General features: G+C 41.4%; 2 long non-coding RNA genes across 3 annotated transcripts; one reads left to right on the forward strand and one right to left on the reverse strand.

Annotated features, from left to right (window-relative positions):
- Positions 1-20: 20 nt before the first annotated feature.
- On the reverse strand, positions 21-12,097 carry LOC137471603 (uncharacterized). The gene is made up of 3 exons (XR_010997712.1): positions 12,051-12,097; positions 10,106-10,224; positions 21-233 (listed from the first exon to the last, which is right to left on the reverse strand). It is a non-coding gene; the product is annotated as an uncharacterized lncRNA (long non-coding RNA).
- A 64-nt stretch (positions 12,098-12,161) lies between these two features.
- LOC137469974 (uncharacterized) lies at positions 12,162-13,681 on the forward strand. Of its 2 annotated transcripts, none has more exons than XR_010996844.1 (3): positions 12,162-12,336; positions 13,356-13,455; positions 13,563-13,681. It is a non-coding gene; the product is annotated as an uncharacterized lncRNA (long non-coding RNA). The 2 variants fall into 2 exon arrangements; XR_010996843.1 differs by lacking the exon at positions 12,162-12,336 and adding an exon at positions 12,343-12,454.
- The last annotated feature ends 1,041 nt before the right edge of the window (positions 13,682-14,722 follow it).

Below are 14,722 nucleotides of genomic sequence, written 5' to 3' on the forward strand. Positions count from 1 at the left end.
TGGGAATCACCAGAGCTGGGAAACTGATTTCAAAACATTGCAGTATTCGGAACCACCAAACATATTTGAAGATCTGGGTCCTTGTCCTTTATCTGAGCCTGCCACAGGAAGGTGTCAGCTACAAGGTGTGATGAGTTGTGCCAGGTTCTCTGCAGCAATAAAATTCACTGGGCACTCAGCTCATTTCCCCTGTGGCATATCGAGACGTGGAGAGCATTGTGTTGGTGCAGCATCTGAAAGCAAAACATTATCCAAGAAAGGGAGGCAGGAAGGAAGGGAGAAAAGAAGGTTAAAAAGGATGGTATTCAAATGACCAAATTGGATAACATTCAGTTTACTTACTCTTTGATACTGCAGGGGAGGAGAGGAAATGAAAGCCATCAGGATATATTAAGGAATGCCAAATGCAGGAAGCAAAAGGTTTAATCATAATCAGTGTCCACTTGTTCCCTCCTGTGCTGCATGTTTAAAAGGAGCTTTAGAGGCAGTTTTACTTCTGCAACATTTCTTCTTGTCTTGTTTCAGCTCTGTCCTCCCTGTACTGCACACAGGCGGTGCTGCTTAATGCTGATGGAAAATAACACATCCTGCAAGGTTTGTGATTTCCTGAGGATGCATCTTCTCTTGCTGCCTGCACAACAAGATGCACGTGAGAATCACCTCCTAGGAAGGCAATGGCTCATCTGTGTCATTGCCACATCTGCCCGTAGCTAAAAGGTGTGCAGGACTTGCTGCAAATTAAAAAAACATCTCATTTCAAAGACCATAAGATCAGAAGTTCACATTTTGTTGGGAATTGCCAAAGTGCTGCTCAGTGCCCCAGCAGGCTCCTCATCTGTGATACCCAGGAGCCGTGAGCGGCTTAACTCATGGTGCTGTTTCAACAGACATATAAAACCAGAGACCCAGCCAGCTGCAGCAAGACATAATAAAGTTATTGAGTTTGCATACAAGCCTCAAAAATTTCCTCAAAGGATCTTCAGTTTATTTTCTCACCTCAGTGTAAGGCTGAGCTTTTACAAAATGGCTGCCAAAGGGGTGATTTAGCCCTCAGCTTAGAGGGGCTATTTTGATGGATAGTGGATACTGTTTCCACAAAGAAACAGGGCCTCGAGTTTTAATCAGCTATGGAAACTAATAGAGCCTCGCTCAAAATATTTTTGGCCCTTCTTTTGTGAGCAGATTCTCCACAGCAAGTAGAAAAACACATCCTATACATGACTTACAATGCTACTCTTCTTCCAAAAGGAGAGTCATGCCGAGTCCAAGCACAGCAGCATCTTCAGAGGTTCAAAAGCCAGCAGCCAGATTGAGGCTCTGCTGAAACCTGACCTATAAGACAAAGGTCAGTTTTATTTTCCAGATTTTTCAGTAAAAACTTCAAAGTTATTTTAAGTCTCAAGTATGCAAATAAAGAGATGAAGATTAATATTTCAAGACTTTTTCTTGAAGCAGTAACTCAAAGAGCACTTCATTTCTTCAACTGAAGATCCAGAATCTGTTTCCCAATATTTTTTTTAAAGAAAAAAACTTTGGGACTTATTTAAAAATTATTTTCTGTACATAATCTTAAAAAAAAAGAGGAAAAACGGTGTCCTTGGCCATCAGGACAAGGCCAGTTTCTTGAAAATTCTTACCAAGATTTAACAAATGTGAGCAGTCCTGTAGTTCCTAGTCAGCCACATTAGCTTGCTCTCCTCCTTCAGGCATCCCTGGAAATGGCAGACACAGTTGCAATTCAGAAGAATATCAGTCAGCGAGACACTCAAGTACATACTTGAGTGCTATTAGCATAATTGGGACACAAGTGTATGATTGAAGTTAAGCATGATTAAAGTTAAATTTCTTTAAGACAAATGGATTAATGCAGATGTTTAGGTAATTTTGAGCAATAAGGACAGCAAGTTTAAGCAATTTGTCCAAATTTGTGAGTGATTTTTACAGGAAACCACCATTTCTCATCTCACAAGTCCCAGTCTCAACCTCATAAATGCCTAAAAACTTGTTATTCCACTCATGTCAGCCTTAACGCTGCCTATTTTCTGCACATTCCCATTGATGGCTTTGGAAACCTCACCAAGGAAACAACAGGGCTCCTTAGGCTCAGCTTGAGGAGAGGCCTGGGCTGAATGAGCCAAAACTTCATTACTAAGAAGTTTGTCAATGCAATTTCTGGACACTGGCGAGCTGAGACACCAAAGGTGTGTGCCTGGCTCTTCTATAAAGTCAGGGGAGAATCAGGGCTTGAGCCTTTGTGCCTCTTATGCTGTGTACACAGAATCCAGTGCTGGCTGTAGGCAGTCAGGAGCTCCCACTAAAAGAACCAAACCCCCACAGAAAAGCCCAACCCACTATGATCCTGTTCATTAATTCACAACTTCTTCCTCTTCATTGCAGTCTATGACTAGAATTTGAAAATCAAAGCCATTAACCTCCAAAATGCTCAAATGACAGATACTCTGTGAGCAAACAATGGATCTCACTCCCTTCAGAATCCACCAGAGACAAACACAGCCTGGCCTCCAGCCCAGCTTTATCCGAGTCTTCCACTTGATAGCCACTTTGGTGATGTGAAGCTCTGTTGGATGGCTTCAAATTTGCCTCCAGACTGGTACTAATTGTTCTCCTTTATTCTTTCTGCAGAGTTAGCAGAGACACACCAGCAGCGTGCTGGCAGTGGAAGCTGCCACTTTGGGAAGAGTTCTGATTAAAATATACATTGCTTTGATCAGTGGCTTCCCTGTAGTGTAAGATAAACACCATCAGCAGTTTTGGTTGATGTTCATTCCTGAGGCACACGCTGTGAAGTGACTGCACTACATTAAACAAAAGTTTAAAAGGAAATTATTGTACCCAGCTAGGACTTGGAATTATCCTAAGACTAGAAATCTTAAAATCTAAACCAAAGCAAACCAGCACTGCCTTTCCTCTTCTGTCAAGTAGGGTCTTCCACAACAGCAAGTCCAAGAGATCAGGGCTGAGATTTTTATAGCTGGACATTCATGTCAGAGGAGAAGAGGTATGTTTCATAGTTAATTTAATGCTTTATGTCTTTTCATTCAGCACCAGAAATCTCACAGATTTACACCTCCCTTTGGATGGTGAAGCTTATTTGAATCTCCCAGCTGGAGCCTCGAAGAGCTGTCTGAAGTGCAGCAATGGTCTTTATGTCTAGATTTTAAATGCTACGTTTTCCCCTTTTTTCTCCTTTTCTTTTTGTCTTTTTTCCTTGTGAAGCCAAAGTGATGTCTAATTACAGGAAACTAGTATTAGTACATAGAGCCTTCATGGAAATTGTTGTTTTGGTTTTTTTTTTCCCTCTACTACAGCTTTGTACACAAAATTTAAGTTTTGGAATTTGTTTAAAATTCTCTACTGCTCGAGGCCTACATTTTTTAGGGAAGAGAATGCAAAAAATTACATTATTAAATATGGCAAGAGAATGGAGAGTAGCTTAATGATGCCACTTAGAAGCTTATAAAAGAAACACAGGCATAAGAGGAAAACATAGGGTTATACTTTGGTTTGTAAAATGGAACTTCTAATGAGGTTTTATTATTTCTTAGGAGAAGATCAATTTCTCTGCTTGGGGTAGAAACCAGCCCATCTTTCCTTTTACCATCCCTAGAACTGGGCAAGATCCTCAGTAAATACAAAAAGGTTGAGCATCCCCAAAGCCAGTGAAGCTGCCCCGAATAAGATCCAGGTAATGGATTCTCCCACTCTCTGCTAAAGTGGGGGCTGCTGTCCAGCATGGCCCAGTGGCACCAACACCTCTGTGCACTCCTGCTCTGTCCATTTGAGAGCCTTTTGTAATAAACATGCCATAAAACTGTTTTACAAGCCAGATCTCACTCTGCTCTCCAGCTTTTTCTCATTAAGGACATTGCTGCTTCAAGGAAGTTCAAGCTGCAGCACATTTCACATCTGCATTCCTTGACGTGTTTTGAAATTATTTTAAAACAGTTGGCAGAGGAGGACCAGGTCTGGGGGGGTTGGGGGCTGAGTGCTTCAAAGAGAAAGTAGATCAGTGTGCAAGCCCCAGATTACATAACTAGCTTTACCAAGGAAATAAATTAATTTGTTTCCCAATGGCTTATTTATATAAACCTTTAATTATAGCTAACTGTATCACCAGTATTATACCATGGGAAAATGTAAAAATGTTAAGCAACCTGCCACTCCGCCCTCCCCAGACCGACAGCACAATCGTTAAGCAACAGCTACATGCTGGGACATCACCTTCTCTTTTGTCTTTCAGGGGTATAGTTCAATAATGTGGCTATGAAAATGTGACCTCAAACCTAACTCCTTTTCTGGGGCTTTCTTTGCTCCTAAACTCTACCTCTCTTCTGGGTCGTAAAAATGGGACAGCATTTGACCTGCTTGCAGCACAAAAAGTTATATTGTTCAAAAATTTGCTATTTTCCCACTCTGCCCCTGAGTCATAATCAGCCTGAGTCCTGTTAATTACGGGTGCTGCCCAGCCTGTGCTGGCTCCTCAAATGTGGTAAGTTTAGGTGGCTCTGTTGACTCCAATTAAAGCATTTCTAATTGTTCCTAATTCCGCAGGCACCAGCTGAGCCCCTGGCTTTTGCCCTACAAAGGGCCAGTGTGTTAAAGCAGCTCTCTGCAGCTCTCAGGGCCCCATGAATGCCATCCATTAGGAGCCATAAGAGCTGCCAACAGTGCCAAACAGCATCTGAGCAGTCACAGGGAAGATTTTGCAGGTGAGAAATCACAGAATTTTCTGAAACTGAAATATTCCAAGCTGCTGTTTCAGTCCACTTCAGAGGACAAGAAGAAGATATTTCACAGCTGTCTGTGGATGAGGACAATGCTCTCCCTTCAACTATGAGGCTGCAAGAAGGGTTGTGTTATAAAGGACAGAAATATTTCCTAAGGTTTTTATGTTTGGATTGTCTTTCAGTATTTGCATTAGTGGAATCTTTCATGTACCATGATCTTCTCAGGGAAGGGGTAAGCCTTGGTGGCTTAGCAGCACTGTAATATGAACAGCTTTATTTAGGGACAAAGATAACTCATCTTAATGCTAGATTTACCTACAGAGATGCATATTAATGCCCTATATATGACCAAATTAGAACAGATTAGCAGGGAGGCTTTGGAGCCTCCATCACTCAGACTCGATCCATCAAGCTGGTTATCCTAAAGATAGGCATCATTCCCACCACGTGTCAATAGGTTCAGTGACAGGGCTGTGCCAGGAGTTTTGGGAAGGCCTTTGATTAGGGGAGCCTTTCCAAGCTCTATACTCAAGAATACCTCAAGGATACTCTGTTCAAAGTTCAAAAAGAGCTAAATAGAAAGCACATGCAGGAATTACCCACAAGAAAAAGCCTCAATTAAGTTGCTAAATAATCCTTTCTTTGTATTTATATGTAATTTAAAGATGGCATGAAGTGAGTTTTAGCAAACCATTCCTGCACAGAGAGATGAATCAATGCTCTAATTCTATCTTCTCCACCCTTTGAAGCAGCATTTCACTGGCCATGTCTGCAATGCCTGAGGATGGCCTTTACACTGAGTTTTGTCTGGAAAACAGATCAAAAGAAAATGGGCCATGTCCTTCAAAAGGCTGGTGCTCTCCTCCGCTTTCTCACAGAGCTGCAACAATGAAACAAGGCTTAGAGTGAGGAACATCTCTAATTCTGTATAAATGTTTTGGCTCACAATCTCTACTTTCCAGATGGGAAGAGCAGGTTACCCAGTTCAAGGGAGCTTAATGATTTCAATCTCAGTTCTGAGCTAAGAGTGGGGAAAAATGAGGATTTTAATAAAAAGTGGAGGTTTTGTATTATGCAGAAACTAAAATATTGAGCCTCAGGCTAGCTGCTAATATACCAAAGGCATTTTATCTCATGGTTTTATTATGACTGAAGAGAGATAGAAGATTATTTTAAAACCTTAGGTATGGCTGCAATAAATAAATAAATACATTTCCAGCCCTCACGGTGGTAGAATAATGCCATCAAATGTGAGCAGGGTGTATCTACCCCAAAAGCCTGAAAACAAGAAAAAATAACAAGATAACAACGTTCTTGACCAGCATGCTGTAATTGTGTGATTTGTCATCCAGACCTAATTAAGGTTTACAACAATGAGATCTATACGGACCCATACACGTCTTGCTGACATTTCAGATTCTATCCTTATACAGAACACAATAACTGTGTTGAGATGTACAGGATAAGACTGGTCTGGAGGAAGCACAAACTGTTTGAAATCCAGAATCCAAATTCCTGAATCTTTACAAAAGTTTAGTTAATATATGTTTATGTATTTTTCTCACAAAATATCCTTTCCTGATTTTGGCTGGAGATAGGAGAGTAGTTTGACAAAGAGTATTCCATGTTGTGTTTAGCTCAGCAGAAGCCAAGATCTACAAGAAATCTCTAGGGAAAACAGCCTTTCCTCCTTTCAGTTGTTGGTTGTCAGTCTTCTTTGGGGTTCCCTGATGATTCTTCATGGACTTATCAACATAAAATCTTTCACTGTACTTCAAAGTCTTATTTTAAAACAAATGTTCTCATTCAGAAAAGCAAGATCAGAAAGCTGAGGCTCTCCAAGCCTCCCAGGTTATCTAGACTCAGCTGGCTGGAGCTCTGCAGCCCTGTGAACTAGTCTTTAATGGGAACATCCTACTGGAGAGCCCTGGTCTGCATTAGCATTTATTTCTGCACTGTGGTTCGGTTGCCTCATTGCATCTTGCAATGGCCAGAACTGAGTGGGAACTGTGAGCGGACAATTGGCAGGCAGATGGGGCTTCTAATAATCTGCTCTTCTTTTGGGAAAAATAAGGAAAAATAAGGAAAAATATCAGGTGGCCAAAAAAAAAAAAAAATCTATCAGAAGACCTAGAGAGACATTATCACCTACAAAACAAGGACATGGTCTGGAACTGATTTCCCTTCTCCCTAATATTTCTCAGCAGAACAAAACATCTGTGAGCTGGATTGCTATAGACAGCTGGTTCTGGAGAAAGGCTTGGTGGGCATTCACCCCACCAAGACATAACTTTCTCCAGTGGGAATAATACCATCACAAAACACATCAAACCAGAATGGTTCTTGCAACTGTATGCAGTTCAGGAAATCAATGTGCTGCACTGCTATTTGTAACCAATATAATTTTATCTCCACTCTGTGCCCACTTTCTGGTAATGCAGCATAGTCACGTTGCTGACAGTTTGCAAATGGGGATTTATGGTCCTCTGTGCTATGGCTAATGAAGTTAACAGGGAAAAAGAAAACCAAAACCAAATTCTGTATTGTAATTATTTAGGTTACGCAGCTGCACAAATGATGCATGGGAAAAAAAAGCCCTAAACTTTTTTAGCAAGAAAAAAAATAGAATCATATTGACTGAAAAGTATACAGTTAAATTCTGCAAGAAGAATATTTTCAGTGGAGGAAAGCCAAAATTAAATCTCTGTGGGCAAAATTTGCCAATAAATAGATTTTTTTTTTAATTTACAGAGAAAATTTTGGTCTTTTCATTTATCTCATGAAAAATTAAAAAAAAAAAATAGTAATGAAGGTGCACCGGCTTTTTCCTGATTACACCCATCTTCAGCTGAGAGGTCCATTTTCTGACCATAGCAACTGTCAACAAATTATTTTGACACTTTGGACAAATGATTTAGACACCTAGGACACTTTGGCACCATGGGTATAGATGAAGCACCACTGGCAACTCCTGTTTCCTGTGTGGGTTCTTTCTGTAGCCCAGACTCCAGAGGGAGAGCCCATCAGGAGCTACCTGGAAGGCGGTAGGATGGGTGCTTACATCCGATGAGGCTGTCCTTGGTGCAGCATTTGCTAAAGTACTGAAGTTTGTTTTTTTTCCCCTGAATCTCCAATTATCCCATAGCAGAAGTGTTTATGCTGACAGCCCATTCCTACCAGCCGAGGATCTGGCCTTATTTCAGCCTCCCTGACTTATTTTTTGGCATGTTCCTGCAAGCGGGGTGGGAGCGTGCCAGGGCGGGGGTGAACGGAACGGCATTCCTGGGCTCTTAGTAGTGTTGACCATTGTCTCCATGTGAATGCATAAATACCTTCAAAGGCAGAAAGGTGACTCCCTGTCATGTGCAACGCTCCTTGGAGTCCTTTCAAGGCAGAGATGATCAGCATAGTCTGTCCCTGCACTCAGGACACGCTGCTGTCTCCCCTGAACGGCAACGGAGATTATTGTGGTGAATAGTAACAGTAGATGAGGTGCTATCTTCCCCTTTAAATTGAGCCATTCAATTTGTCATGAATGGCTGAGTATTCCTTGCTGGCATCTGGGATTTGGATTTCAGTGCTGGGAATAGAGTGAATAGGATCAATGATGAAGCTGAAGTACAAAAAGAAGGAGCAAAAAAGGGCAAAGGACTAAAACCAATAGAGACAAGCAATTACAAGGTGTATTAATGTACACTGAGCTAGGCTGGAAAGAGGGAAGAATTTATTGTTATTCTGGGGGATTTTTTTTCACGGAAGATAAAGGGGCTGGGAAGTGAATATTTGTTATTTGGGCAAAGCCGTGGTTGCAAAGAATAAAGAGACCTTTTAGAACATGGCAGCTGCCTCTGAGCCCGTAGCGTGGTACTTGATACTCCAATCTCCCCTCCTAGTGCTTTTGGGCCAGCTTTTGAGAACTGCAAGGAAGGCATTCAGAGGCAAGACAATGACAAATGTCAAGAAGGAGAGAGGAAACATCGAGTTTAAAAGACTATTGAGTGACAGGTGGGTTAGATCAAAGGCAGACATTTACCAGGTATTTATAATTGCAATGCTAATCAGGTTAATCATAGAAAGCAGAGCCCAAGGGCGGATGCCCAGTAAGTCTTAAAGCACACACAAATATATATTTAACACATACATATACATAAAAAGCACACATATGTATGTATTGTACTTCAAAAGCTATTCAATCAGTCACTGCCATTCATTCTCGTTTTTTGCTGGGATTTAAAGGAAGAGAAGCTCTCTGCAGGCAGAGCATCTGAATGCCTTTTTGCTGCTAGAGCCAGTAAGATGGTTTGGAGAGAACACACAAGATGGGGCTCATGTATAAATCACTAGGAAAACCAGTCAGAATTAGTTTCTTTATAAAAAGGAAACAAATACCCAAAAATCTGCCCAGCAAGACTGTCTTTGTTTTCATGGCTTTTAACACAGAGAAAGGAGAATCCTTACAAAAGTATTTTTGAACACAAATTCTTACCTTGCTAATTTGGAGGGCTGGATTTTCCAGGACCTCAGTATCAGTTACACAACCAAATGAGCATCAACTTTTCTAAAGGCTGCATGATTTTGCAAATATGGGCTCAACTTTGAGCATTTTGCTTACCAGCCCTTTTCAATCTTATCTCTCCCACAGACATGCTCACTCTTGTTATCATTCTTCCACCCATTCCTTTCCTATGCCACACACAGATTTCAAAAAACAAAACAAAAACATTTCCTATGGGAGTCTCTCCACACTCATTTTAAGCAAAGGCCGTTTTTGTTTGCTCTCTGTGGTGTGCAGCAGTCCCAGCTGCGTACTGCAGCAAGTACAGCTACAGCAAGAATTAATTGTGTCTAGAATAATTCCTAATACCACAGCTATGTCTGATTTTACCAGCAAAACCAGTCCAGTGTCCTGCACTCCCAGATTTAGAAAAAGAAATGTTACATATAACAAACTACCACCCACAAACTATTAATGAGAGAGCATAGCAACACTGAGTAATTGTGCCCACATCCAAATCTCTTCTCCCAAAAAATGCCAGTGACAGAACTTCTTGTCTATAAATCAGTAACAGAAGCACTAAATCTTACTACATGACTGGACTAATTCCTGAAATTATGGGGCCTCTGTCAAGAGTTTTAGGAACCTGTACTACAAATAAAGGCAACTTTTGAAAATGATACTAGTTACCTGGGAGGCATCAGGTCTTAAAGAAAAGATGGTTCTGGTCATGGGCTATAAACTCCCTAGCCAGCCACCATCAGAAAGCAGTTTTCTCCATATATAGCCATGATATTCATACTTTAATAGCATAAATTTTGCTTCTTTTGTGCTAGGTCCTGTAGAGACATTAAATACCCACCTTGTGGGCAAAGGATGCTTATGCTGACAGTGAATTTGTTGCATCCCACAGCCAAGAGCTGGGATTAGATCCCCGGCTGTGGCTTCCCAACCTCCACTGTGCCCATGGTGTCGGAGATCCTGGAAGGGCAGCCCAGCACAGAGCGGGAGAAGGATGGGGTTAGGTCACAGCCTGAGGGCCGCCCCAGAGGCTGCGTGGGCAGGAGCGCATGTGCCGGCACAGATGTTCTGGGCAAGTCTGAACAGCCTCTGCAGAAATGCTCGTCGTGATTCTTCCTTTTGCAGAATTGGAAAGAAGGGGAATGGTGGGGGAAGGGCAGAGAAAAACACACACCTGCACACAAACCAAAATTAATTTCTGGTGTTTACAGTGAAATCACAGCAAAGGTCGGGTGGGTTCCCTTATTACCTCAAGCCACGGACAAGTGAAGGTACCATCTCCTATCTATCATTTTCATGCACCATTTTTCACAGGGGGTTCATCAAGAACACAGATCAGATAATACAAATACCAAAACCTGAGTATAAGGGTCTGTTTCAAAATCTTTTTCAAATTAATGCAGCTGTGTTTCTACATGTCTTTGCTAAGTGAAGGCCTGTGTCATCATTACATTGCAAATAAAACAGGATTTTAAAAAGTTAAAAATGGGCCAAAACCCATAATATGTCAGCTTTTACCTAGAACAAGATTAGGTTGACATTCAGAGGTTCAGGTCTGAGATAAATGTTTGGGTCTGTCAGCATAAGCATCCCATGAACAACTGAGCCAATATTCAGCCCAAACAGCTGAAAGATTGTAAGTTCATTTGGAGGCAGTCTGGCCCTCCAAGGGCTCTGCCATTTTGGACAGGATCCAAAAAGCAAGCAAAAAGAGAGCCTTGGATGATTAAAAAAAAAAAAAAAATCATTATTATTACTATTATTATTATTACTGCTATTGTTATCGGTATTGCTATTACTACTATTATTATTTAAATCCCACTGTGGGTTCTAAAAAGTTCAAATCTGGGCAGACAGGCTGAAACAAAACCACCCTTCATTTTGCAAATAGGAAAGATATGAAACTACAGTTTGGCCCCGTCACTACTTTTGTGATCTCTTGTAAAAATGAATTAAGAATTACAGCAACCTCTTACCTTCTCCCAGCAAACAAAAATACTGCTTCAATTATTTTGCAGTAGCTGAAAAGGTAAAAGCTTTTTAGACAATGAACAGGTTCAATTACATAAGCTCAACACTATTTTGCCATCTGCTGGATCACAGAATCTCTGATGTGCAAACTTATTCTCTTCTACTGTACCACCCTGCATAGAGGAGCCACTTCTGGGATGAAGCTTCTGCTTCTGTCAGGACATCAGAGTGTCCTTGAAAAATCAGTGTTCCCTGACCATTTGAATTTCCTTTCACATAATTGTCAAGACCTCTCCCTTCAAGTTATTTTGACTTTTAGTCACTCTTCTGGTCATTTTCAATATTTTTGCGAATAAGACACTGAAAGCGTGGCTCATTAACTGCCCTCCTTTATTTTACATTGCTTCTGGAAGGGAAAAATATTCTTCTGGCTTGAGGCTGCAGAGAGAATGAAAAAAAAATCTGGAGCTGAGTAGATTTTGCAATTTTGTTTCCCATCTCAACCACAAGGTAGTATATATATATATGCTTCTGCACCACTTTCCTGAACACAGTCCATGTATTATTCTGCTACAAGGTGGCCTAACTTCCAAACTTCTATGTATTAGCCACTGCTCAGTTGTAGGGAGGTGAAGGGCCACTGGAAGCCTCAAGCAATAATTGATATCAACTCCCTGTTGTTTCTGTTTTCAATTGGCATGGTTTTAACCACTGGGCAGAGAACCAAAACTTCCTAATAAAGAGGACTGAAGGAAAAATTTTCTCTGTGCTCAAGTGCACAGGTCAGTCATTCAAAGAGGTGACACCTCACAAACCTGGTGTAACAGGAACACAGGGAGGGAAGGCAAATCTGGGTGCTTCTCTTCTTTCCCCAGTTCCCTCTGCCTTGGAGTTTAATGTCACCATTGGCCTTATGGCACCTCCTGAAGTCACAGCCAGTCGTGGTTACAGCCTACATCCCTCTGCTCATGATCTCTCACTTCTGCTCATCCACACAAACAAAACCGATTATGGAATGACTTATGGAACTTCAAATAAAAGAACTGAGTTCCCAACTTCTACAAGCTTCCCGTATATAAGCAGGCACCTCCTGGCTGAAAAGTGTCTTTGCTGAAGAGACACAGAACTCCTGTTCCCCTCTGTGTGCTGTTATTGCCACATCTGCGTATTTGTTACTGCCTCCCCTCACTGCACGGATGGAAATGAGGTGGCCCAACGGGTAGGATGCTAATCAGCCTTTCTATTCAGCTGTGACTCTGTGAACTCTGCAGAGCCCTGCAGCTCAAAGGCATGACTGCGTATCAGACAGATGTCCCTGATCCACCTTGCTCAGAGGTGGCCATGCCACTGTGGCTCTCTGTCAGTGGGTTAGTGTCACTTGGCTGAAAATCCTTGCAGCTCCCAGTGAACCTCTCCTCAAATCTTGATTCCTGTATCGCCACACCCAAGAAAGGCAATTTAAAGACAGTGCAGGTGTGGTAATGCCTGCCAAGCTCTTGACTGCACTGCCAAGCATTGCCAGTACCCATCTGCTCTGACAGAGGCAAAACTTTAAAATTCATGAGATCGTAGCATGACTGAACAGTCTCTTAAGGGGTTTTGACTAAACAGAAGATACAGATAGCGAGGAAAGAGGAAATTCCTTAATTCTGAGGTATTTCAAGTCTGGAAGAAACTTCTGGTTTGCTTTAAGGTCAAGACTGTCCCCTTTTGTAAGCCAAACAAATTCTCAACCCTGTATGTTACAAAGAGGGGATATTTCACTCAGCTTTGTCTTATCTTGCTCTGTCTTCCTCATGACCATCATCAGCACCACTACAGCTGAATGTTGTTTCTTCAGGAACTGTGGGAGACAAGTGTAAGAGCTGGAGTGATCAGGAATAGAGGGAGAGGGAAAGGGAGAAAAAGAAAGAGGAGGAGGAGGGGGATAAACACGTGGGTAGTGGGAATCTGGAGAGCAGGAAGTAGAAATTCAGGGGTGAGCTGTAGCTCTGAGAGAGGCTGGAAACCCGGCTGGAGTGATGCCATCTGCTCGAGGGCCACCAAACCTTGGAGAATTCCGTTCTCTGAACCAGTGGCAAGCACCAACTGCCTGATTTAATTAACTTTTCTGTCATTAGCATGCATCAGCAAGGAACAAGGAACACACACTCCATTGTGTGATAGATTCCTGTTGTGTCTATGGTATGCACAAACATAAAGCTGTTGGCTCCCTGAGAGGTAGGACACAGAAGTCCTATCCTACTCCCTTTGAAAAGTGGGAAAGAGAAAACCTATTTTTTATTTGCTTCTTGCTTTTTATTTATTTGCTTTTCTTTCTTTCCCAGGCACTTTCTTCCTTCTAGGTCAGCCAATTTAAATTGGAGCCTGTAGCAAGAGATCCATTTCTCACCAAACAAACTTCTCTACAGGAAAGCTCATGCCTTTAAATATATTTTTGAGCAAATTCTCCCTCTCCTCCCCCTGTCTGAATTTGGTTGTTTTATTTGTCAGCTGATAATATGGACAAAATTGTGTCTCTCCCCTATACAGGAAAGTCAGTAAAAGAGCTTTTCAGGAGGGGCTGGAGCAGCTTGGGAATATGTCTACCTTGGCAGGAAAGTTCCAGTTCTCAACTTTTTGAGGCTTAATAAATTCCTGCTCTCTTCAGTAATAATAAAATAAAATCAGTCTCCTGGGGAAGAATCCACTCCAACAGACTGTACTATTTCAGTCATTCTGAGCTTTCATTGGTGGGAGGTATAAAAAAATGGGATGATAAACTCTTCCCAAAAAAAAAGATAAAAATAAACCCATCCTAAAAATGGGCTTCATCCTTCTCCCCAGTCCTTGTATGGAGTTTCTGTAATGGATGATTAGTGTGTGGATGGGAATCTGCACTCAGTTAAGAGCCCTGAGTGTCCCCAAGGCTCTCCAAGTACCAAAGGTAGAGATTTGAAGTGAATACAGTATTGCAGGATTATAGAAGCTGTACATTGGATTTATACCCTCCATGGATCCTTCATGGTACTTTTTAAACACCTTGTGGTTCCACTGCCACATCTATTTCGCACATATTCCTGTAGGAAATCCAAGATCATAACTCTGCTCTTCCCATTTCCCACTGCCCAGGTGAGTTTGGAAGCAAATGGAAAGAGGGTGTTACCCTGCACAGACCAAGGATGATTTTGTGTCTAAAAGCTCACATTGTTCCCAACTGCCTGAGTGAAAAATCTCCAACAGTTGGAAAAAAAATCTAGGTTTTTCATCACAAAAACCCTGACATTTCATAAAGATCTCCACACTTACAGTGTTGTTGAGAAATTTTAATGGATGGGAAACCATTGTTTCTGGGCAAGAAACTGATTCTCTTCAGTCACTGACAAACTATGATGAGTTAATCTGAAATACAAATACAGAGTAACTATTTCAAAACAAAAAAAAACAAAAAAAAAAAAAAAAAAAAAAAAAAAAAACCAAAAAAAAAAAGAAAAAAAGACAGGAAAAA

Source organism: Anomalospiza imberbis, chromosome 3 (genome assembly GCF_031753505.1).
Source record: "Anomalospiza imberbis isolate Cuckoo-Finch-1a 21T00152 chromosome 3, ASM3175350v1, whole genome shotgun sequence".
NCBI lineage: Eukaryota > Metazoa > Chordata > Aves > Passeriformes > Viduidae > Anomalospiza > Anomalospiza imberbis.